The 25,218-nt window shown below is 43.7% G+C and overlaps 1 long non-coding RNA gene across 1 annotated transcript in view; it reads left to right on the forward strand.

The window, feature by feature from the left end:
- The window catches only part of LOC122456776, a 134,120-nt gene that overhangs the window by 99,543 nt on the left and 9,359 nt on the right, over positions 1-25,218 (forward strand). The window contains exons 10-11 of the long non-coding RNA XR_006275832.1: positions 22,097-22,157; positions 23,466-23,601. This is a non-coding gene — a long non-coding RNA (uncharacterized LOC122456776). The remainder of the gene's footprint in view (positions 1-22,096; positions 22,158-23,465; positions 23,602-25,218) is intronic.

Raw genomic sequence — 25,218 nt, forward strand, 5'->3', positions numbered from 1 at the left:
GCCTGTTTTTAAAAAAACAAAACAAAAAAACCCCCAGTTCTGTGAAATGTATCTGATTCTAACACCTTTGCTAATTCTCATGATTTGATTGGAAGTCCTGCGATATTTGAGGTTTTATTTAAAGTTCCAGTTCCTGGAAACCCATGGTTCTGTGAGAATCTCAGCTAGCTTGCTTTCTTAAGCTTCTAGCCCACATGGTTGCAGAGGAAATCATGAAAATGTGATCCAAGTATACCTTAAAGCAGGAGTCTCAAACATGCGGAGTTATTTGCTGTGGTCTGCCAAGCTCCCCGCGCCCCCCCCAAGTTATTTCCTGTGGCTGCCAAGCTCTCCTCCCCCACCGCCTCCCCTCCCCCGAGCACGCCGCATCCCCACTCCTTCCCCTACCTCCAGGCGCTTCCTGCCACCAAACAGCTGTTTGGCAGCACTTAGTGCTTTCCAGGAGGGAGGGAGGAGGAGCGGGGACCTGTGCGCTCAGAGGAGGGGGCGGAGTTGGGTTGGGGACTTTGGGGAAGGGGTTGGAATGGGGGCAGGGAAGGGGTGGGAAGAGGCGGGGCAGGAGCGAGGTCTCATGGAAGGGGTGGAGTGGGGACAGAGCCGGGGGCAGTGGGCAGAGGGGTGTCATTTATGCGGCCCTCAGGCCAATGTACTAGTCCTCATGTGGCCCTCGTGGTGATTTGAGTTTGAGATCCCTGCCTTAAAGGCTCAAAATCCAGAAGGCAAATAAAAAGAATGCAACATTTATTTATTTATTTGTAAATCTCAAATAAATTATTTCTAAGTATTTGCAGTTGGCCATAATGATTTTAGACATGCTGATTTCCCCTCAGCAGTGGCTGTTTTGATTAGCCATGTGTTTTGATTCCTAGTCTTTCTAACATGATCTTCCCTATTTACCCATGTATTTTCCTTGAAGGAACAAAGGATGCTGTTCCAAAAATGTGAGATCTGTAACTTTGCTCTCTAGGGTTAGTAAGAACCTTTCACCTCTGGAGACTGGATGCAAATATTCCATAGTGACAGGGTGGCCATATTTCCCAAAGAGAAAACAGGACCCATCCCCCAGCTCGATGCTGTTGCCGGTTGCTGGAACCCTGCAGCCCACCCCGCCCCTTGCGTGAAGCTGTTGCCTGTTGCTGGAACCCTGCAGGGGGCCCCCTCAGGAGGCTGTTGCCCCTTGCTGGAACTCTGCTGCCCTGCCCCCCACGCCCCCATACTGGAACGCTGCCTCCCACCCCCAGCCCTGCCTCCCCTCCTGCAGGGAGCTGGCATTGCAAACGGGACCAATGCCTCCTTTTGGGGAGAGAAAAAAAAAAAAAAGGTCAGAACAGCAGGGACAGGGCTTAAAAAAGGGACTGTCCCGGTCCAAATGGGACGAATGGTTACCCTACTCAGTGAGATTGGTGATTTCATCTTTATCCCTATTTGTGCATAACATTTGGTATAAAGAGGCACCACTGCTCATATCTGAAAGGGGCCTGAAATAGCTGCAGGTCAGAACTGAGGTGAAATAGCAGAGCAGTAGGGAAAGGTTGCACAGAACGTGCATTCATTGTGCCTGGTTTTATCCAGCCCTTTTAACTCCTCGCTTTCATTAGCATCTACATTCTCTATAAAATTAGAAGCTGGACAAATAGGAGAGAGGACTTCTCATATCTCTTCTGGAGTTGCTACCGTATTGTGCTGCCATTAGTTCCCTGTCCAAGGCTACTTTTCCTCCCCATCATAGTATTAATTTTTGAAGGGGAAAACATGCAGACCTTCTGCAGTTTGCTAGGACACTCGGCGACCATGCCTTATAGAGCTGATGCTGCCCAACTCCGCCTCCCTCCAGGCAATCATGACCCCGCTCCCACAACCCACTGGGCAATAAACACATGGAGACACTGTGGATTGGATACCAGGAGCTCTGCTTTGGGCTCTGCTCAGTTTCTTCAGCAAGCTTAGCTCATGTTTGATTTCTTCCGTGGAACAATGGGGAAGATCCAGTGCTATGTAATGATCCTGGATCACTGCTGTAGGTACAGCCTATGCAAAACTGCAGCAGCCACAGCACACTAAGGCCCATTTCCTCATTGTTTCTCCTGCTTTGCTGATCTCTCTCCTCTTCAGAGCGCATGGGATAGAGCAATGGAGGTTTCATTTACAATTAAAAACAAACAAGAGTCTGTGGGAATAGTAGCAGCTTCCCTTTCCCTGTAGCCATCCGAAGGGAACTGGACAGCACTGTGATCGGGCACATCCTTGTCCAGCCACTCCCAGGCACTGCATTTCCAGTCGAAAAGGATCAGGAAGTTGGGGCAGGAGCAACATCACCCGTTGACCTTTAATTCTATGCAACCTGGCATTAGAGGATTTTTTTCTTTCTTTCTTCAGCTTAAGATCCACCTGGTTGCTGATGGGGAATCACTTCGTAGCCAGATTTTTATTTTATTTTCTCAAGTAGATTAAAAGGATAAATGCCAATGCCGTGACAGAATCGCCAACGAGCAGATTTGGAGCTGGGCTGCCAGGAGAGCGTTAGTGCAAAATATTGCTGCTGCTGCTATTCTTTCATTATGCTCTATGAGAGCCTGAGCTTTGCAAGCAACCCCTGCATGCCAAGGCCACAAGCTTTTTGAAATAAAAAAATCCAGCAGCATGGACTCCAGCAACGTTATTGATATTTCACACCATTGCGAATGAGGGCAGCATCAGGCCTCTGACTGTGTTTTGCTGTAGCTCCTGCTATTGCTTGATATAGTTTCATTGTGTCTTGTCCCACTGGGTTGCCATCTCTGTGGTTGGACTGGAAGGGATTTTGGAGAGAAGACATTTTCAACACACTCTGGCTGGGTCTTTGGTTACTACAGCCTTGCTCTATTAATTCCTAGATCTTTACAAATGAAGTGAAGTATCTTTATCTCCCTTTTAAATATGGGGAAACTTAGGCACAGAGCGATTAAAGTGACTTGCTTGCAGTCACACAAGAGATCGGAACAAGGGATAAAACCCAGGTTTCCTTAATACCGTACCTGTTCCCTAGCCATTAGATGACAGCTTTACTATGGCTGTTAGAAGAGAAAATCTGAACTCCTTTGTTTAGGAACCTGCCTCCTTTCTTTCCAACTGGGACACAGAGTGGGAGGATGTTTCTGAGAAGACCGCTTGTTTCCATCAAGGGACTCGCTGGAAATCCTGGCGGAAGAAGTGCTCTGTGCTCAAGCAATCCGTTGCCACTCTCCCTCTGTGTCATGTTCACCTGACCTCTGTGTAGCTACATAAAGAAAAGAATCTGCTTCTGGCCCCATGCAGCTCCGCAGAGAAAGTCTTCCCTCTGTGTTAGATGATCTCTGACAGGTTATCATGGTGCAGAGGAACAAAGTCAGACTTGTCTACCCAAACTCTTCATAAATGTCAACCTGTCTGAAAGTTCAAAATACCTATTACTAGCACTGTAGGCTATTGACCTGGCTCAAATGGAAACCTGCTGGTGAGGAAACAAAGAAGGCAGGGTTCCAATTGATAGGGCAAATATATCGCTGGGTTAACTCTAAAGACTTCATAACCTCATTGTGGTATATTGAGGACTGTGCTGGAATTGCAAGCTATCACTTTGAGGGAGTGGGGGCAGAAGCGGGAAGGGAGTTCCTGGTCCTGCTTGCAGGCAAAAGGGCTCTGTAGGGAAGCATGCATTCAAGGTCAGCTCTTCCAAGAACCAGCCTACAGCAAGGTGGATTGAGTTGTGCCTCTCTGCCTTAGGGAGCAGCCTGCTTTGTCTCTCTCTCTCTGGGAGTTCTCGTGTTAGGGCTCTGAATTCTAAAACAGAGCCTTGTTACATTGCAATCTTCCAACAAGATTTTTAAAACGTTTTTTAATCTAACTTCTCTGTGTGTACGCCATGAATTTCTCACTCATGCTTCATAGACTTCCAAACCAACCCAGCCTTTTGGACTAAACTCTTTCTATGTCACATGGGATTAACTGCCCCCTGTCGCATCTGGCCTGTTCTCTCATGGGAAGGCAAAATTACAAGACTCAGCCATATTCTTACCTCACTTACACCCATCTAAATCCACAATGCGTCCATTAGCTTTTGTGAAGTTACTCTGGATTGACACCCAGTCTAGATGTGAGCAAAATTTGGGCCTTGGTCTAATTTCATAGGTTCATAGATTAAAGCCAGATGAGACCATTATCATCATCTAGTCTGACCTCCTGTATAGCATGGGCCAAAGAACCTTGCCCAGTAATTTCTGCATCAAGACCGTAACTTCTGTTTGAGCTTTAGCATATCATTTAAAAAAATCTCCAGTCTTGATTTAAGGACTGCACATGGTGGAGGAGCCACCATGTGATTCAAGGAATTCAGTAACTCAGCCAGAGGTTATGGGCGTATTACAGGAGCAGGTGGGTGAGGTTCTGTGGCCTGCAATATGGAGATCAGACTAGATGATCATGATGGTCCCTTCTGACCTCGGAGTCTGAGTCTATGTCCCTAGGTAAGTTGTTGTAATGGTTAATTACACTCACTGTTAAAAATGTACATGTTATTTCTAGTTTGAAAGTATCTATCTTCAGCTTCCCAGCACTGGATCTCTTGATGCCTTTTTTTCCTGCTAGATTAAAGAGCTACCCTGTTTGGATGGCAACTATTAAAATATTTTCTTCCAGATCACTGATAAAGATATTAAAAAGCATTGGATTGAGAACAATCCCTGCAGGCCATCACTCAAAATACCCTATTTAGATGGTGATTCCTGATTTACAATTACTTTTTACATTTTTATCAGTTAACTAGTTTTTAATCCATTTAATATGGGATGCATTGACTTTGTATCGTGCTTTTTTTTTTTTTTTTCAGAACAGTACAAGGGTCAGCACAGGACTCAGTCAAGTGCCTGACAGAAGTCTATGTATATTATACCAACAGTTACCTTTATCAACAAAACTTGTCCTCTCATCTCAAAACAATATCTCATTTATTTGGCAAGACTTATTTTTGGTGACACCATGCTGGTTGGCTTTAATTATGTTACTGTGTTTTAATTCTTTACTGATTGCACCCCAGGACAGCTAATTAGTTGTTGTGACTAAAACTAAAAAGATGCTAACTATTATGTACAAATAAAAATTTGCCATGTAGTTGCCAAAACTGGGTGCAATGAACTGGTGAAAACTGGATTGTAGTTTGGGCAGAAAATATTTGCACCAGAAAAGCGAGGCAAATTGAAGCTGTGTCAAATGAAAAAGAAATCTACAATTTAAAAAAGTCCCCATCCAAGCATTATGTGCCAGTCTACTGCACAGCCACTACATGACTGTTGTGTGATTTGCCAATAAGTTCTTTGCCTTTGACATAACCAAAATGTGTGCAAGAGTCAGAATGCAGAAGTGGGCTGGGACAGATGCCTTAGGAAATGATTAGGAGAAAATATTACCTTGAATAAACTACAGTATTCTGGTACTTTCCTTTGAGTGGAGTAGCACTGAGAATATAAATAGCATCAGTGCATTTCACCCAGATGAAGCAACTTCTGCAGTAAATCTGCACAGGTGATGGATATTGTGCTGTAATTGTCTAATATGTGGTGTTGGCGCCTGAAGGGGACAAAGTATATGGCTTTGAGCCCTGAGGATTCTGTCTCTCAGTCTAATCTAATCCAGGATTTTGTACTGGCACCCATCACTGTATTGCTGAATACCTCTCGGGTTGATAGATTGGGATAGTAAGTTCCCATGTGGACTTTCTGCAAGTCTTTCGCTCTTCTTTCTTTCCAGGCTCTGGGAAGTTCTGGTGGAGCCCTGGCAGAGTAGAAGGCAGTTGTAGTCCATGTCAGTCTGGTTACGACAGAAGAATTGATGGAGTGGGAAATAGTTGTAGACCTCCATTTGGCTGGGGTTTTGGAGAGGGCTGACAGTATGCTTCCCATAATGATGAAGGGGTGGAAAGGAGTCATTGTCGGTGTCTGGCTGGCTGAGTTCCTGTAGAAATGATTACTTTCGTGCTGCTGGGGCCTCATTGTATTTATTGGATGGGTAACGATGTGTTTGGGCACCTAGATTTTAAATAATAATCACAAAAGGGCTCCAGTGTCAATTTCTACTCAAGGTTGGAACAGTAAATGCGCCAGGCACTTATTACTGGCCCCGCAGCTCCGTTTAATGTTTCGGAGTTGTTACAGTTTGTGTACACTAATTTCTCAAGTTCTTTGCTTCAGGTTTCTTTTCTGCTTGCAGCAGCTGTCAACATTTTATCCCCGTCTAATATTGTGAATTGTTCATTGTGTTTAATAGCTATGGGGCTGAACCCTGGCTCCCAATACCCCCAAAAAGATGAGAACTTTTCCCCTTGCTCTATTTGTTGTTAATTAGGTTGGGGGCCTCCAGGAACTGCTGCAATTGGGGATCAGGGCACCATTGTGCTATGCGCTGTGCAAACATGTAGGAAACAGACAGTGCCTGCCCCAAAGAGTTTACAGTCCTGGGTAAAGATTAGAAACCACTGTGCCTGGGCTAGGGTGAACCAGAACAGCCCTGAACATGGGGACGGTTCAGATCTGAACGTTGCCATTTGGGCCAAGCTCTTGTCAAAGCGTGCTGCATTAGAAAGAGTTTGTGCAGCTCCTATAGTGCCTGATGGGGGGGTTGGGAGGTGGGGCACTTTCTGAACGAGATGACGATGATTTATTATTATTATTACACAATGAGGGATTATAACAGGATTTGCCGCTAAATACTATAGCACTTAGCACTTCTACGCCACAGCACTTTGCATGTTCAAAGTGCTGTACAAACAGTAACTAAATTACCAATACAAAGGGATTATTAAACAGCTTCTGACCTTGCATTTCTCAGGGAAGGGCGGAGAACATTTAGAAGCTTAACTCTACACGCTGCAGTTTAATTAGCTTCCAAGATTGTGTCTCATGGCGCCAGGAATTTGGTGTGTATTTTTGTTTGGTTTTTAAACGTGGAAGAATTTAGTAGTTATGCAAATAAAATGAAAACCACTGGTTTAGTGAAGGCAGGTGCTATGTGAGTTTCTCCCGTTCAGCTCCGCCATGCAAGGGCTTGATGGGGAAATTACTGGGGTGAGGTTCAGACTAAATGATCATAGAGGTCCCTTCTGGCCTTACCACACATGAATCTATGGCTGTTCCTCAATCTTGTGATCTGCCGCACACCCTGCTCGTTCCAGGCCTCTGCCTTGGAGAAACTCCCAACGCTGCTATATTGCATCAAATTATCTTCGGTGATGAATGGATTGGGCACTAATTCCCTGCAGCACCCCTTCTGGGCACTCCTGGAATAGGCTGTTCCACAACATGGAGTGCATTTGTTTTGATAGATTATAATATTTTTACCGCTGTTCATGTTGTCCTATGTTGCATGGCTCATTTGGATGCTCTTTTAACAAAACGCCTTGACGGTCTTTTTTTTCAGCACCCTGACTGTGAGGGTAACTAACCATTGGAACAATTCACCAGGGGTCACTGGTGGATTCTTTATCACTGGCAATTTTAAATAAAGGTTGGATTTTTTTGTTAGAAGAACTGCCCTAGTTCAAAAGGAATTATTTGGGGGCACTTCTCTGGTCTGTGTGATATAGGAGGTCTGACTAGATGATCACAATGGTCCCTTCTGGCCTTGGAATCTATGAATCTACGTAGCTCTGAATTGTGAGTGATCTTCCAGGATCCTTTGCTTACATATTCCTTAATAGGGAAGAGCAACTTTAAGGGCCTCTATAAAACAGCAGTCTATGCAGTCAGTGGACAAAATCTCAAGGTAGTGTGACAAAGCTCTATCCTTGCCTCCGTGGGTCCCGCGTTTCTTGGTGGATTTTGCTAGCCTCAGAGGCTCACTGTGACCCTCCACATAACCCTTCTTTCTCTAGAGACAAGGGTCACAGTCTACTGAGCCATTTTCATCATAAGCCAGCGAGGGAGGTGAGGAGAAGTTATCCTTCCTTGCACAGTCTCTGTTGTCTCCCAGTCTCAGTAATTAAACAGGGGGCAAAGGTGTGGCGGGGGAGCCCGGGCCCACCCTCTACTCCGGGCTCCATCCCAGGGACCCTAATGGTATCAGCAATGGTAGCTGACCTTTTAGAAACATGACATGTACAATTCCCTGGGCTACTTCCCCCACAGCAGCCCTCACTTCCTCAAACTTCACTTCACCCTTACCTCAGGGCCTCCTTCCTTGTGCCTGATGTGGTGTGTACTACTCAGCCTCTCCAACCGCGCAACTTCTTCCCACAGCTCCTGACATGCACACCCATCTGACTGACTAGGAGGCTTTTAACTAATTTCAGCCAACCCCTGATTGGCTTCAGGTGGCCCAATCAACATAGCCTTCTCCCTTCCTTCTGGAAAGTTCTTAATTGGCCCCAGGTGTCTTAATTGACCTGGAGCAGCTGCCATTTCACTTATCCTGGTACCAGGGATTTGTTTAGCCTGGAGCTAATATATCTATCTCCCACAGCTATCTGGCCTTGCCCCGTCACAGTAGTCTGTGGCTGCTTAAGGCTTAAGTGCAAGTGAAAACATATTTCTGCTGCTTAAGTGGACCAGGCAATGAATGCTTCATGCCCCAGAAAAGGCCTCTGTGGTGGCTCTCCATAATGCTACACAGTGGATATGCTGGGGATTGGCCACTGGCTGTGCTAATGTGATGTTTGCTCTATTCCCTGATGTAGTTGGCTCATGGCCAGATACACACGTTTATGTAGCAATTTCTTCCCGCAGCCCTTCTGAGGAGCATTTAACTCATTGATATTTTGGATGGAAGAGAGACTTGCTTATCTATAGTGTGGAGTAGTTATAGAGTTCATGGTTCTCCACAGTTACCAGAGAGTACCAGGATGTGTTGCAGCAGGGAGCTTAATAAGTATAGGAACTTCATGGTTAGGGAATTCTCTATTTGCTGCTTAAAGCATGGCTCTTTACATCTATATCCTCACACTACATGGTGTCAGCAGTGAGGGAATCCTCTCTCTAAAGAAGGAGTAACGGGTGGGGGAGGGTGGAAATAGACCTCCTCCCCACCCCCGACTGCTGGAGTGGTAAGGGTAAGGGAATGGGAAAAATGGAAAATCAGGGAGGAGACCTGTGAAAGCTGCAGCAGGAAGGAGGAAGAGCCCTGTCTCAGCGCAGCAATGGGGCCCAAAGCCCAAATGGCTCTGTTAGAGGAATTTGATTTTTGGCAACTCAGGCAGCTAGCCTTGCTGGATCCGTAGATTTGCGTGATTCCTGGTTGAACAGAGAAAGCAGAAGAATACTAGGTAAAAGGCCTGATATTTGCCATGGGTGATGCTGCTATTGCTGATATCCTATGTGCCCTACCCTTTAATAATGAGGAAAAAAGAATACTTCAAAGTGAAAAAGGCTTTTGATGGAATATGGAATGTTAAAAGAAGAGCTAATAAGCAACAAGATGTTTGCTGGTAACCGAGACACCAGTTTATCCTCACAGCTTCAATTAGACCCAGATCTCATACCAGCCAAAGCTAGAGCAGAAGTTAGAATGCAAGAAATCAGCAACATGACTTACATGCGAGCCCCACAGGGGAGACTGCATCAGACATTAGTGGCACAATAAAGAGAAAAGACACAAATGTGAAAGCAGTCAGACAATATAATTTATAACGTAAGAAGAGTGCACAATTAGAGAGTGAGAGACCAAAGAACCTTGAAAGAAGGGAAGCTTGTAAAATGAGGTAAGACACCAACCCGCAGCAGGTAGCAATGTCCAGCGAAGGAGGCAGAATGTAGGAGATGCCACAAAATGGGACATTTTGCACTAGCATCTGGTCACCAAAACCAGTGGAAACAATCCAAGAGGGGATGTTAGCAGATGACAAGAAGTCCACACTTCTAGGGACTATAGCCTCAATAGAACAGCTAACACCTTGGTATCCAAGTATGAATCTAAAGGGTCAATACCTTAAATTTAAATTTGAAACTGGGGCAACAATACGGTAGTTCCAGAAAAGATCACACATGGGGCTAGTAACACTACACTGGATGTTTGCAGCCAGTTCTTGGGGAGATTGGAGAAAGGATGGAAAGTTCTTCAACACATAATATATGTAATCCAAGGACTGACAACTCCCCTACTAGGTTTGGTAGCAATACAAGGACTACACCTACAAGAGTAAACTGGAATGCATTAATGGCAAAATGTAAACTGTACAGGAGATATAGCTGCACGTCTTCACAGGGCTAGGAAAGCTGTCAGAGGAGTGCAAAATAAAACTGGTGTCCTCAGAGACTTTCTTTGCTCTTACATCACCATGCCATGTCCCCATACCCTTGCTAAGGAAAGTGAAAGAAGGATTAAAAAGAGAAGTAATGAGGTTATTTCCCAGATAGAAGAACCTTCTGATTGGTATGGGGGGATGGTTGTAGTACCAAAACCCAGTGGCAAAATTCAGATTTGTGTGGACTTTACACAATTCAATAAAAGCATGTGCAGAGAAAGACACATGCTTCCTGCCATTGACCAAACATTAGCTCAGTTATCAGAAGCCAAAGTCTTTTCAAAATTAGATGCTACAGCAGGCTTCTGGCAAGTCCCCCTCAGTAAAGAATCTATACTATTGACTACATTTATCACCCCGTTTGGAAGGTACTGTTTCTATTGTCTCCCATTTAGCATATATTCAGAACCAGAATGCTTCTAAAAGAGAATCTCTCAGATCATGGCAGGTTTGCCTGGCATCCTTTGCCATGCAGATTGTGTCGGTATATGGTAGAGATAGAAATGAACACAATGAGAGACTACATGCAGTTTAGAGACACTTATAACAAGCCAGCCTCACTGCAGATGAGAAATAGAAGTTTGGAAAGAAGCAGATAAAATTTGTAGCAAACAGGGAATTCAGTTGGATTCAGAGAAACTGAAAGCATTGCTTGTGTTACTTGAACCCAAAGATGTTTCTGCTGTAAGAAGATTTCTGGACATGGCAAAATTATTGGAAATTCTTAACTAATTTGCTCAACCAACAAAATGCTTAAGAGATCGTCTTAATGGTCACAATTTGTGGATCTGGGGAGCACACAACAAAATACCTTTAATAAAATAAAAACTATTGACATATCTTCCTGCTTTGGCACAATATTTGGTAACTATCCAACAGCAATAGCAGTGGATGCATCATCATCATTTTTTAGGGGAGTGCTCACAAAAACAACCAGAAGACTAGAGACCTGTTGCATTCATATCAAGAAGCCTCACAAAAACCAAGCTGCAGTATGCTTAAGTGGAAAAAGAAGCTCTAGCAGGCACTTGGCACTGTGACCAGCTCAGTGCATATGTCTTTGACTTGAATTTTAATATAGAAACAAAGAAAAGGAGTACTTGTGGCACCTTAGAGACTAACAAATTTATTTGAGCATAAGCTTCGTAAAGCTTATGCTCAAATAAATTTGTTAGTCTCTAAGGTGCCACAAGTACTCGTTTTCTTTTTTGCGAATACAGACTAACACGGCTGCTACTCTGAAACATAGAAACAGACTCTTAGAGACATGATTGAGTTCAAAATGACTGGATGACCTTCCACCTAGGATTCAAAGATTTTGACTACGGTTAATGCAATTTTCTTTCAACATTGAACACATACTGGAGAAAGAGTGTAGTTGCTGTGAGTACTATCTGAAGCCCCAGTTGAGCAGCCACCAACAGAAGAAGAAAAGGATTTAGAGATATATGTCAATCTACATTGACCTTGTTCTGGCAGCAGTTGCAGAACCTGCCAGCCAACTTCAGCAAATTAGAGATGAACAACTAAAGGATGAGACTTGCCAGAAACTGACTCAAAGAGGGTGGAGTTGAGTCAGCTTCCAACCGGCCTATTGCCATATTGGCAGGACTGATGTGACATTCACATGGCCGAAGGACGGCACATTCCTATACCGAAGGTACTTTAGAGAGAGATGCTTTTCAAAATCCATGAGCGACATTAAGGTATAAACAAGTGTTGTGCACAATCACAATAATCCATATGCTGGCCAGGTCTGAGTAGGCAAATTCAGAACGTTGTGGGCCGCCAGATATGTAACGATGGGGGGGGAAAAAACAATTGTCAGAATCATTACTCTCTACAAAGCTACCTGACAGACCTTGGCAGTGGGTAGCCACAGATTTGCTTTTACTGGAAAGGACGCATTTACATTAGTGTAGTTAATTACTTCTCCAGATATACTGACTTGGCTATACTTACACAGACTTCATCGGCACAGGTCATCCAGAAACTAAAGTCAATATCTGCAAGACATGGAGTTCCTGAAGTTCTTATATCTCATAATGGGTCTCAATTTACCTCAGAAACATTCTTAGCATTTGTGCAAGACTTTAATTTTGAGCTTTTTACTAGTGGTCCACATTACCTCCAGAGCAACGGGGAGGTGAAGAGAGCCATGCAGACTTTAAAAAGGCTTCAGCAAAAATAGTGAACCCATATAAAGCACTCCAGGCATATCGATCAACACCTCTTGCATCTGGTCTACCTCCAGCAGAACTTCTGATGGGAAGATGACTAAGGACGCCTTTCCCTGTGGAACCCATACAGCTTAAACTTAAGTGGCCTGACCTGAAGCAATTTTGAAAACGGGATGCTGAAATAAAAATTTGGCAGCAACAGTGTTTGGCACAGAACAAAAGTCTCCCTGAACTGAGATCAGGGAACAAAGTTTGACTCAAAAACTCCCAGACATTTAGAAGTGCTTGTAACTTGCAGAAATTACTAGCTCCTACCTCGTGGAGACTCATAAAGGATTTCTCTGGAGGAATCGGATTCATCGATCAATATTTCCCAAGGCAACAAAAAGAGGATCTTGGACCTTCAGGTACTCTGTCAGGAAGTGAGCCCCCTCCACAAGGGACTCTATGTGGAAACTCAACAGAAGTGAACATGGTTGGGAAGACTAAACAGACCCCCTCAAAGAATTGATCTTTAGAATACTGCTCAGGATTATTTACATGCAATTGATAAGGGGATATAGCAGCGTAAATAGTTTTCAGGAATTTGAAGTTTATTTTGAATTGGTGTGTGTGTGTGTGTGTGTGTGTGTGTGTGTGTGTGTACATGAGTTTTTAATTTATGTTTTAATCCTTTAGAGAAATGTGGAGTTTGTAGTCCTCCAGAGTTACCAGAGAGGACCAGGATGTGTTGCAGCAGGGAGGTTAATAAACGTAGGAAATTTTTCTGGTTAGGGAGTTCTCTAGTGGCTACTTAAATCTATGACCTCACAGTGCATGTAGTTCTTTATTTCTAACTCTATGGGCAAGAAACCTGGAAAGCTTCTCCCATCACATATCCCTTGCTCTGAATATTTAAGGCCAACTCATCCAGCCCTTATTCTGGGCCAGATCTTGGAAAAGAGGCCTGTGTTGGGCCAGGAAACTTCCAGAGTTTGGATTCATGAAGTTTCCTCTGAGTCATCTGCACATGGATCAAGATTCAATCTACAGAGAGCGAGAGGCAGGAGATGAGGGCTCAGAAGTCCTTTGTGGAGATAGCTAGAGAATAGATTCATAGACTTTAAGGTCAGAAGGGACCATTATGATTGTCTAGTCTGACCTCCTGCACAATGCAGGCCACAGAATCTCACCCACCCATTCCTGTAACAACCCCTACCCTATGTCTGAGCTATTGAAGTCTTCAAATGGTGGTTTAAAGACTTCAAAGTGCAGAGAAGCCTCCAGAAAGTGACTCGTGCTGCATGCTGCAGAGGAAGGCGAAAACCCCCCAGGGCCTCTGCCAATCTGCCCTGGAGGAAAATTCCTTCCCGACTCCAAATATGGCGATCCACTAAACCCTGAGCATGTGGGCAAGACTCACCACCCTGATGCCCAGGAAAGAATTCTCTGTAGTAATTCAGATCCCACCCCATCTAACATCCCATCACAGGCCACTGGGCATATTTACCGCTAATAGTCGAAGATTAGTTAATTGCCAAAATTAGTCTATCCCATCATATCATCCCTTCCATAAACTTATCAAGCTTAGTCTTGAAGCCAGATATGTCTTTTGCCCCCACTGCTTCCCTTGGAAGGCTGTTCCAGAACTTCTCTCCTCTGATGGTTAGGAAACTTCATCTAATTTCAAGTCTAAACTTCCTGATGGCTAGTTTATATCCATTTGTTCTTGTGTCCACATTGGTACTGAGCTTAAATAATTCTTCTCCCTCCGTGGTATTTATCCCTCTGACATATTTATAGAGAGCAATCATATCCCCTCTCAGCCTTCTTTTAGTTAGGCTAAACAAGCCAAGCTCTTTGAGTCTCCTTTCATAACACAGGTTTTCCATTCCTCGGATCATCCTAGCAGACTTCTCTGTACCTGTTCCAGTTTGAATTCATCTTTCTTAAACATGGGAGACCAGAACTGCACACAATATTCCAGATGAGGTCTCACCAAGGCCTTGAATAATGGTACTTAACACCTCTTTATCTCTACTGGAAGTACCTCGCCTGCTCATCCCAAGACCGCATTAGCTTTTTTCACGGCCATATCACATTGGCAGCTCATAGTCATCCCGTGATCAACCAATACTCTGAGGTCCTTCTCCTCCTCTGTTACTTCCAAGTAATACATCCCCAGTTTATAACAAAAATTCTTGTTGTTAATCCCTAAATGCATGATCTTGCACTTTTCACTATTAAATTTCATCCTATTACTATTACTCCAGTTTACAAGGTCATCCAGATCTTCCTGTATGATATCCCAGTCCTTCTCTGTATTGGCAATACCTCCCAGCTATGTGTCATCCATAAACTTTATTAGCACATTCCCGCTTTTTGGGCCAAGGTCAGTAATAAAATTAAATAAGATTGGTCCCAAAACCGATTCCTGAGGAACTCCACTAGTAACCTCCTTCCAGCTGACAGTTCACCTTTCAGTGTGACCTGTTGTAGTCTCCCCTTTAGCCAGTTCCTTATCCACCTTTCAATTTTCATATTGATCCCCATCTTTTCTAATTTAGCTAATAATTCCCCATGTGGAACCATATCAAATGCCTTACTGAAATCGAAGTAAATTAGATCCACTGCATTTCCTTTGTCTAAGAAATCTGTTACCTTCTCAAAGAAGGAGATCAGGTTGGTTTGATACAATCTATCTTTTGTAAAACCATGTTGTATTCTGTCCCACTTATCATTGACCTCAATGTCCTTAACTACTTTCTCCTTCAAAATTTTTTCCAAGACCTTACATTCTACAGATGTCAAACTAACAGGCCTGTAGTTACCCAGATCACGTTTTTTCCTTTCTTAAAAATAGGGACTATGTTAGCAATTCTCCAGTCATATGCTACAACCCCTGAGTTTACAGATTCATTAAAATTTTTTGCTAATGGGCTTGCAATTTCATATGCCAGTTCCCTTAATATTCTTGGATGAAGATTATCTGGGCCCCACGATTTAGTCCCATTAAGCTGTTCAAGTTTGGCTTCTACCTCGGATGTGGTGATATCTACCTCCATATCCTTATTCCCATTTGTCATCCTACCATTAATCCTAAAATCCTCATTAACCTCATTAAAGACTGAGGCAAAGTATTTGTTTAGATATTGGGCATGCCTAGATTATCCTTAACCTCCACTCCATCCTCAGTGTTTAGCAGTCCTATTTCTTCTTTCTTTGTTTTCTTCTTATTTATATGGCTATAGAACCTTTTACTATTGGTTTTAATTCCCTTTGCAAGGTCCAACTCTACATGGCTTTTGGCCTTTCTCACTTTATCGCTACATGTTCTGACCTCAATAAGGTAGCTTTCCTTGCTGATCCCTCCCATCTTCCACTCCTTTTAGGCTTTCTGCTTTTTCTTAATCACCTCTCTGAGATGCTTGCTCATCCAGCTTGGTCTACAACTCCTGCCTATGAATTTTTTCCCCTTTCTTGGGATACAGGCTTCTGATAGTTTCTGCAACTTTGACTTGAAGTAATTCTAGGCCTCCTCTGCCTTTAGATCCACAAGTTCTTTAGTCCAATCCACTTATCATAGAATATCAGGGTTGGAAGGGACCCCAGAAGGTCATCTAGTCCAACCCCCACTTCCCTAACTAATCTCCTTCATTTTTTTAAGTTAGCCCTTTTGAAATCAAAAACCCTAGTCACAGATCTATTTTTGTTTAACCTTCCATTTAGTTTGAACTGAATTATCTCATGATCACTAGAGCCAAGGTTGTCCCCTCCAATCATTACTTCTACGAGGTCCTCACTGCTCACTAAAACCAAATCTAAAATGGCATCCCCTCTTGTTGGTTCAACAACTACTTGGTGAAGGAATCCATCAGCTATTGTATCCAGGACAATCTGAGCCCTATTATTATTACTAGCACTTGTCCTCCAGTCTATATCTGGGACGTTAAAGTCTCCCATGATCACACAATTTCCATTAGTATTTACTTCATTTAAAGATATTAGAGGTCTTTATCCATATCCAAATCAGATCCCGGTGGACTATAGCACACCCCAAGCACTATCCCAGGGGAGGCTCTAGTAGCTTTCTTCCCCAATGTTATTTTTGCCCAGACAGACTCTGTCTTATCCATTTCATCACTACTTATTTCTTTACAGTCTACCTCACCACTGATGTACAATGTTACTCCTCCACCTTTGCCTTTATTTCTGTCTTTCCTAAACAGTACATACCCTTCAATACCTGTAGTCCAGTCATGACTACTATTCCACCATGTTACTGTTATCCCTATAATATCTAGTTTCACTTCCTGCACTAGTAACTCTAGTTCTTCCATTTTGTTACCTAGGCTCCTCACATTAGTGTACAAACATCTTAATTTTTGCTGTTTGGCCTTGCTCACATTCTTTCCCCGATTAGGCACAGACATTCTACCGCCAGTATCACCTATGAGACTGGTATGTACACTACCCTTCTTCCTTATGTCCATTCTCCTACCCACGGCTGTATCCTTTCTTACTTTGTTTTCTTCCCTCTCAATGTTAAAATCCGGCGTGGAGATTACCTGGACATCTCCCAACCATCTCCCCCAGATTCCTAGTTTAAAGCTCTCTTGATCAGTTGTGCCATCCTCCATCCTAGAAGTCTATTTCCCTCCTTACTCAGGTGAAGTCCATCCCGAGAGAACAGTCCAATGTCCATACATCCCAAAGCCCTCCTTATAGCAACAGTGCCTGAGCCATCTGTTGAGCATCATAATCTTGTCACATCTTTGTTGCCCTTCTCTAGGAACAGGCAAAATCCCACTGAAGATCACCTGAGCCTTGATCTCCTTAAGCGTCTTCCCCAGCCTGGCATAGTCTCCCTTGATATGTTCCAGCGAGAATCTAGCGGTATCATTTGTTCCCACATGAAGGACAATCAGTGGATTCTTTTCTGCTCCCGTTAGGATCCTCTTCAGCTTCAGGTCCACATCCCATATCTTAGCACCCAGCAGACAGCACACCCTTCGGTTCTCTGGATCAGCTCTGGTTACAGGCCTGTCTATTCGTCTCAGTAAGGAGTCACCAATCACGTAGACCTGCCTTTTCCTGGTGATGGTGCGATTCTCCAGTCTATCCCCTGTTCCCTCTGGCTGCAAGTCCTCTCGATTCCTATGGTCCCTAGCAGTCCTCTGCAACCCATCCCATATCCTCCTGGGGCTCATATTTAGTGTTATCTCCATTGACTCTTGCCCTCTTCCTACAGGACTAGCTGCTCTTCTCTTCTTCCTTGCCCTCTCACCTTCAGTGACCACCTGCTGTGCCCCTTCTTCATTTTCCAACTCCGCAAACCTGTTCCTGAGCTCTATTTCTCCTTCACTGCCCCTTTTTTTTCTCTGCCTGGTTCTCTTAGTCATATGCTTCCACTGTCCACTTTCCTCACCCAGCAGACTCCCCTCAGAGTTCTTTGGTCCTGCTTCCATTTGCAAGTCTGAGCTTTCTCTTCAGCCTCCTCATGTCTTTGCTCCATCATCCGCTCGAACCCCCTTCTAAACTCAACCAGAGTTTCCACCTGCATCTCCAATCCTCGGATCTTCTCTTCCATCAGCTCTATCAGGTGGCAGTTCACGCAGACAAAACTCTTTTCAGGTCCCCCCTCCAGGATCATGTAGATGCCGCAGCTTCCACATCTAGTCATCTTCATTGTGTCTTCCACTGCTTGGGTCACTACTGCTGCTGCCTCTGTGTCTGTCATCGCCTTCTCACCTAAGTTCTGTTGTCTGGGAAACACAAACCAAACTAAAACACCACCCCCACAGCAAAACAAACCCCCAACCAGTCCCACAACATTGCCAGACCACCACACACTCCCTTCACTAGTCTGTCTGTTCCTTGGCCTGGTTCTCCTAGTCTTCCCCCCAAACTCCCCTTACAAAGAAGTTATGCTAACCTTTCAAGAAAGGGCTCAGCTTCTCGCCCAGCACACTGCCCCTACCAGGCTCTATAAATACCAATACAAATACCTACAAGTACCTTCTCCTCCCACAGAACTCCCACTCAAACTCCCCTGTTTACAGCTCTGTTTGCTGGCTCCTGTGCTCCTGCAGCTGTCTGACTAAGGAAGAGGCGGCAAGACAGGAGTGTCCTGGAAACTCTCCTTTGGAGGAGGAGGGGGCGCATCACAGATGGGGACTCCATACCATCTAATGCTGACATGTCCACCTCCATTCCCTCCCCACACGACCATGCCCCCTCTAAAATCGGGCAGTCCTTAATCAGTGAACAGGCTTCCATGTAGTCAAACAGCATGTTGCCTTGTTGGCTCAACCCCTCCTTTTACACCAGTGTACCCCATTTGTGTGTGATTTCCCACACTTTCCCCATGCCCCATTGCCTGCTTTGAGGAAGCTTGTTCTGCTCCACAGTCCTTACTTCTCTTCAGAAGGAGTTTTGCCTGAATAAGAATGTACGGACTCTAGGATTCTGGCCAGGGAATGTACTTGTCTAACTTTCGTGGCTTTCATTATTGTTTGCTAAATGTATTGTTATGTTAGTTACTTTGGACTGCACTGAGGGTGAAATTCAGCCCTGTGCAGAGAGTCTGCATGAGGCCTGTGCATCACTAGCTAGGCCAAGATCCTCAAAGGTATTTAGGTGCCTGAATCCCATTGGTTTCAATGGGAGTTAGTCACCTTTTGAGAATCTGGGTCTGTTGCCCATGCTACATGGTGTATAGTCATCTTGCTGGCCACGTGCATGTGAGTGAATTTCAGCCCAATAAATCATAGATTAAGAAGTCGTCTTTATCCAAACTGCATGAGGGTGTGGATTATATTTCTTGACATTAGGAATCTTCAACTAAAGAAATAAAAGCAAAAAATTGTTAAACTTTCCTAATAAATTGTCATTTAAAAACAGCAAGGATTCATCATGAATTGGTTAATGTAGCACCTCTTTTCAATGGCTTTAATAGCAATTTTGAGTATTATTTTTCTCACGCAGTAAATGATGCAGTTAAGTGCCTGTTATGTTACTCATCAGACTTAATATTGTCAGGTTCATGAGAATTTTTCCTATGGGGGATTTATCTTAAAACGAACCCTAAGGATCAACTGAACTTGGCAGGTAAATAAAGGAATTAATTGCCCACTAATGAACCTAATTGCTCTCATGAGAATGCAAAAAGCCACAGCTCCTGTCATAATATTGGATGCTACTACCTGCCCCAGAAAGCTCTGAGAAGTTATGCTAACCTTTCAAGAAAAGGCCTGTCCATGTTTCGCTTGTGTAATCAAGCCTTCTTGGGTCACAACTGAGGATGCCAAATTTAGGACAAACTGCTGAGAAATAGGGCAAACACAACCCAAACCTGGTGGTTATTCTTCCATAAGATATACCAAACCAGCAACAAAAGTAAACTTCTGTTTCAACACACTGGCTAACAAGAAGTCATACAAGAAGTTTCCTTAGGTATTCTAGCTCCTATGTCACCACCAAAAACACTGGATTCAGAGGTGAGTGGTTCTTTACAGACAGTCTCATCAAATGAAAGGTTCTTCTGATCCCAAAGGATCAGCCACACACCCAGGTCAATATATAACTCAGATCTTACCCAAAAATCACACTGATGCCAATCCTTTAGTATCTAAAATCTAAAGATTTATTTGTAAAAAGAAAGAAAGAAAGGTGAGAGTTAAAATTGGTTAAAGGAATCAAATACATACAATAAATGCAAAATTCTTGGTTCAGGCTTGTAGCAGCAATGGAATAAACTGCTGACTTGAGTCAAGTCTCTGGCTGCTTCCAAATCGTTGGAAGGACCTCAGTCCAGTTCAGGGATCTCAAACTCAAATCACCACGAGGGCCACATGAGGACTAGTACATTGGCCCAAGGGCTGCATCACTGAAACCTCCAACCGTTCCATGAGGCCCCGCCCCATCCCCACCTCTTCCCCGCCTCCTCCCCTGCGTGTGCCACGTTCCCGCTCTCCCCCCGCTCCCAGAGCATGCAAACATGTTTGGTGGTGGCTGGGCGGGAAGAGCTGGGAGGTAGGCAGAGGAGTGGGGATGCGGCGTGCTCCAGGGGGAGGAGGAGGACGTGGGGTGGGTGGAGGAGGAGAGGTTGGCTGCCGGTGGGTGCAGAGCATCCACTAATTTTTCCCCATGTGTGCTCCAGTCCCGGAGCACCCACGGAGTTGGCTCCTATGGCAGGCCGCAGAAAATAACTCCATGGGCCACGTGCGACCCATGGCCCGCGTGTTCGAGACCCCTGGTCCAGATAGAATGCTCCCATTAGTATAGTCCAGCAGTTTGGCCAGGAAAGAGGCAAAATGGAGGAGTTTCCAGGGCCTTTTATATCTTCTGCCATGTGGAGGGCATCCCATTGTTCTTACTGTGGAAAAGTACAGTAACAAGATGGTGGTTGGACTCAGATGGACAAGTCACATGTCCATGCATTTTGCCTAGTCACAGCATGAAATTCCATTAAGTGTAATAGGTTCATTGTCAGTTAAATATTCTTTTGATGGGCCACTCAATTTGAATGGTCCCTCCAAGATGTGCTGTCTAGCTACCTTGTGGGCGGTACCCTAGGGGCAAACATTTGAAATCCAGGTAGAGAGCCAATACTCATAACTTCAAATACAAAAATGATACATGCATACAGATAGCAAAATCATAACCAGCAAATCGTAACCTTTTCATAGACACCTCCCCTGACAACCTTTTGTATAAGATTTGTTGCATAGACATAACAGTGGTTGCAACAATGTTCTATATGGTCATATTTTAATCAGATAACGTCACGGCTTGGTAGAGTCCCATAAATTAATTTCATTCTATTTGAACGCAGTGCCTTTTGGGCCAGTCTCTGCCCAAGCTCTGAACCCAGCTCGGGGACCAAGGGAGGTGGCTTTACACCTCTTTGATTCTGCAGGGCTTCTGAGTGCTGGCTAAGGCAGCCCTGAGTTGTGTTCCAAGTACTATGGGCCTTACACAGCTAAGGAATCGTGAAGTCCCAGCCATGCCTTCTCCTCCTCTCACCTGAAATGCTCTCTGTGCTTGGTGTTTCTGCAGGGAGAGCATTGAGGTAGTGGGGTCAGCCCTGGACTTGATGTAGAGGGCCCCCTCCAACAGTGCTACTCACTGGAGGGCCCAACACCTACGTTACAGTCCCTTTTTGCCAGCTGTAGCCTGCACAAGGGGGGCAGAGGGCAAGGATGAATCAGGCTCATCTGCATACTTAGCTCTACTGAGCTTTTGAAGACAAAGTCACATTAAGGGGTGTGTGAAACAGCATGGCCTGCTTGGACATTGCCAGAGACGCTCTGTCTGCAAAATGCTGAGGCCTCTTCTGTGGCACTGCATGGGCAGCACACTTAGGATTGGTTCCTTGACCTCTTTTTGGAGGGCTCCTCAGTGCCAGCCTTGGGCTGCCAGCTGTTGCACAGGAAGGAGTGGGGCCAAATTGTGTTCTGGTTTGCACCTTATTTCACCTGACTGAGTTCAATTAAGTTGCAGTGGCTATAGGTCAGAGAAGAATTTGGCCTGCTCTCTTCCTTCCCTGACCATCTTCCTGTGGGGCCTAGTCTAACCTGATTTATTCCTCATGATGCTCAGTGAAAGTCAATGGAAATCAGGGCAGAGTACAGCCCATATCATCCCAACTTTTCACTCTCTTCTTCTCTTATATCTCTTCTTCCACTTACAGGCAGGAAGAGAAATTCTCATGTGGCCAGTGGTGCTCCATGGACCACTGAGGAGTAGTTGAGGTGAGTCCGGAACATGTGAATTAAAGCCAAGCAGGAGGAAATTGTGAAAGGTTCTAACCTTGACTTTAGCATTTCATATAACTTGAATCCTCCCATATGTTTTTCCATATTCCCCCTTTCCATTTTTCTCTTGAACCCCTAGACAAACTAGCCCCAAATCCAAATGACACTTTGATACATTTATTTATCCATCAAAGAGCTATTGACAGGTGTCGTGGCCTAATGGTTAGCAGATATGTGCAGGCTTGGAGTCTTTCTCTGGTTCTGCCACAATTCATTGGCTGTGACCTTGGGCAAAACTTTTACCCTGTCTATGCCACAGTTTCTCCACCTTTGGGGATTATAGGGGCTTCACACAGCTTTGTCAACTGCTTTGAGATCCTAAGAAGAAAAATGCTTTGTAAGTGCTTATTATTTATGCAATGAAACTAGAATATGGCCCAAAGAGCTTGCAATATACATATATCCATTAAAAAAAAAAAGAGCATCTTGCTTCTAGAATTGCACCACTTCTAACTCCAAGCGAGATCTGGAAGCACTGTGCTGAAGCCCCAAGCAGACACGATGGGTTTGGGCTTCCCAAAGAGTTTCAGAGTTTGAGATTACCAGCATATCAATATCTTTAGGAGAATCCGGAATTTCCACCCTAGTGTAGACTTGATAAGCTAGGAAGAAGTAGGAGAAAAATCTGAAGGGTAGATGTGCTCCTTTGGCTGGTGGTAATTATTATTTTGTTTTGATTTATCGTTTGCAGGGAATTTTATGAGACCCTTGCAGGCATAATTCTGTCTCTTTTGCGCATATTTTATTTTTCACCAAAACTGCAAGAGGACAAGTTATTTAGCAGAATAACTTTGATGGGTGGGTGGGGAACATAGAAGATTTGGTCTTGCGCCAAATGAAATGAATGTGAAGGAATGAAAAGAATTCAGTTTATTGCAGCACTATATTACTTTTTATGTTTGAAAGAGCACTTTGACTGAAGTGCCAGTCCTACAAATGCTGTGAGTTTACTACACAATTTGGTTTATGCTCTTAAACAAAGCCAAATTTTCAAAATTGCTCAGCTTCCTTCTACAGTATTGCACACCCCGAGTGTTCAAAATTCATGATTTGGGCCAAAAAATACTGATTGGCTTCAAACAGTAATACATTTGGAACTCTTTTTATTTGCCTTCTGGTTTCTGTGTCTGTAGGATACACTCACTTCACGTTTTCAAACTTTTCCCAGCAACCAAGAGTGCTAGAAATGTACTTTTTTTTTTTTTGAATGAAAGCTGAGATTCTCATGCAATCTCTTCATTCCAGGGTGGGGCTTTAAGAAAAAGAGCAAATATCATATGCTCATGAAAAAATTGCGAGACCCAAGAGCACTACATTTAGGCACAAGTGGCTAAAGTTTTCAAAAAAGGCTCAACACGACCATGTAAGTATTTCAACGGGTGTGACTGGTTCTGAGGACTTTGGCAATTTGGCCCTTATTTAGATGCCTAAAAGGGGGCTGAAGTCTTTTGAAACTCTGGCCCTTAAAGCTCTTGCTCTTATATATATTCAGTTTGTGCCTCACTGGAGTAAAATCCCAGCTGTCCAAGCAGACACTTGTCTGCAAATTGCCACAACACCTTTTGGAGATGTAGCTTTCCCATTAAGGCATTCTGGCTCCTGCGTCTAGCCTTGAAATGATTCTGATCCTGTGCATGAGATGCACTGGCAGCTATAAGATTTATGTACACAAGAGATCTGGGAGATGTATTCTTATCTGAAGAGCCAGAAGATCAGCCAAGCATTAGGCTCACCTATTCTCTCGCACTGTAGCTGGGTATTAGGAATAGAAACTGGCTTTGCTTAAAAATGATCATTTTGTTTGCAATCTATCAGTTCTTTTTTTTTCTTTTTTTCTTTTTTCATCAATTTCAGGAATTTCCTCAGTTCTGATTGATCGTATTGGGTTTTAAAAGAAGAAAATTAAAATAAGAAAACAAAAGACAGTGATTAAAATGACTTCTGTGGCTTTTTGTTTGCTTGTTTATTTGGTGCAAAGGTTTTATCACCTAACTTTGGTATGTAGCCAACAGAATCATTGGGTCGGAAGAGCATAGAAAGGGTGATCTGCACTTAAAGTGATACAGGAATAGCAATGTCAGCTTGGCCAGTAATTTTATTACTGACATGGTTATGCTGGCAAAATCTGAATCATGCAGACGAGACTTAATTTCTGGAGGTGGTTTGTCTAAAGAAGCTGCAGGAAGCTTTCTTCCCATAGTTAGGTAGCTGTGACTGCATCAGGGATGTGTTGCATGGAGGGTTTTTTTTTAATTCCATTAGTCCAGCAGGAAGGAAGAGTCCCACTAAATGGTTTCTAGACTCAGCTGCCCTCTCAATGCCCAGTCCTTCCCATGCTTATCACACCAGTGGTGACTTTTACTCTGACTGACCAGTGGTCATGCAATGTGCCAAGAAGAGCTGTGTGAATAACAGACTTTTCAGTTCTCCGGCAGCTCCGAAAAACTGGCATGGAAGGTGGGGGGTGATTTCATTTCAGGTCAAACCAAAAACAACATTTTTAGAAATTTTCAATGAATCAAAAAAGTCAGAAAAAAATCATTTTAGGTCCAAACAAAATGTTTTGTTTAGATTTTGACCAATTTTAAACTATTTGTTTCAAAATTTCCTTGAATATTTTTTAAACAAAAAGTTGTTTCAAACCAAAAAAATCAAAAGGTTTCATTTCAAAAATGTCAAAATGAAACATTTCGATGTTTTTCAGACATTTCTGGGTTTTTTTGGTTTTGTTTTTGACTGAAACAATTCGGTGAAACCGACTCCAATTCACAAAATGTTGCAGCGTCACCAAATCTGCATTTTTTTTGCCAAAAAAAGTTTCTCCAGAAAAATTTCACCCATCTCTACCACTGAGCATTCAATGCTTACAAAGCATTCTTCGTACCCTCCAGGATCAGATCTTCAAAGAGTTGGGTACACGCTGGGTACTGAGCGCTTTTGAGAATCTTGCCTCGTGAATATTCATACAATATCTTGGAAGAACCTACAACATCAGTAG

The sequence above is a fragment of the Dermochelys coriacea genome, chromosome 15 (assembly GCF_009764565.3).
Source record: "Dermochelys coriacea isolate rDerCor1 chromosome 15, rDerCor1.pri.v4, whole genome shotgun sequence".
Taxonomy (NCBI): domain Eukaryota; kingdom Metazoa; phylum Chordata; order Testudines; family Dermochelyidae; genus Dermochelys; species Dermochelys coriacea.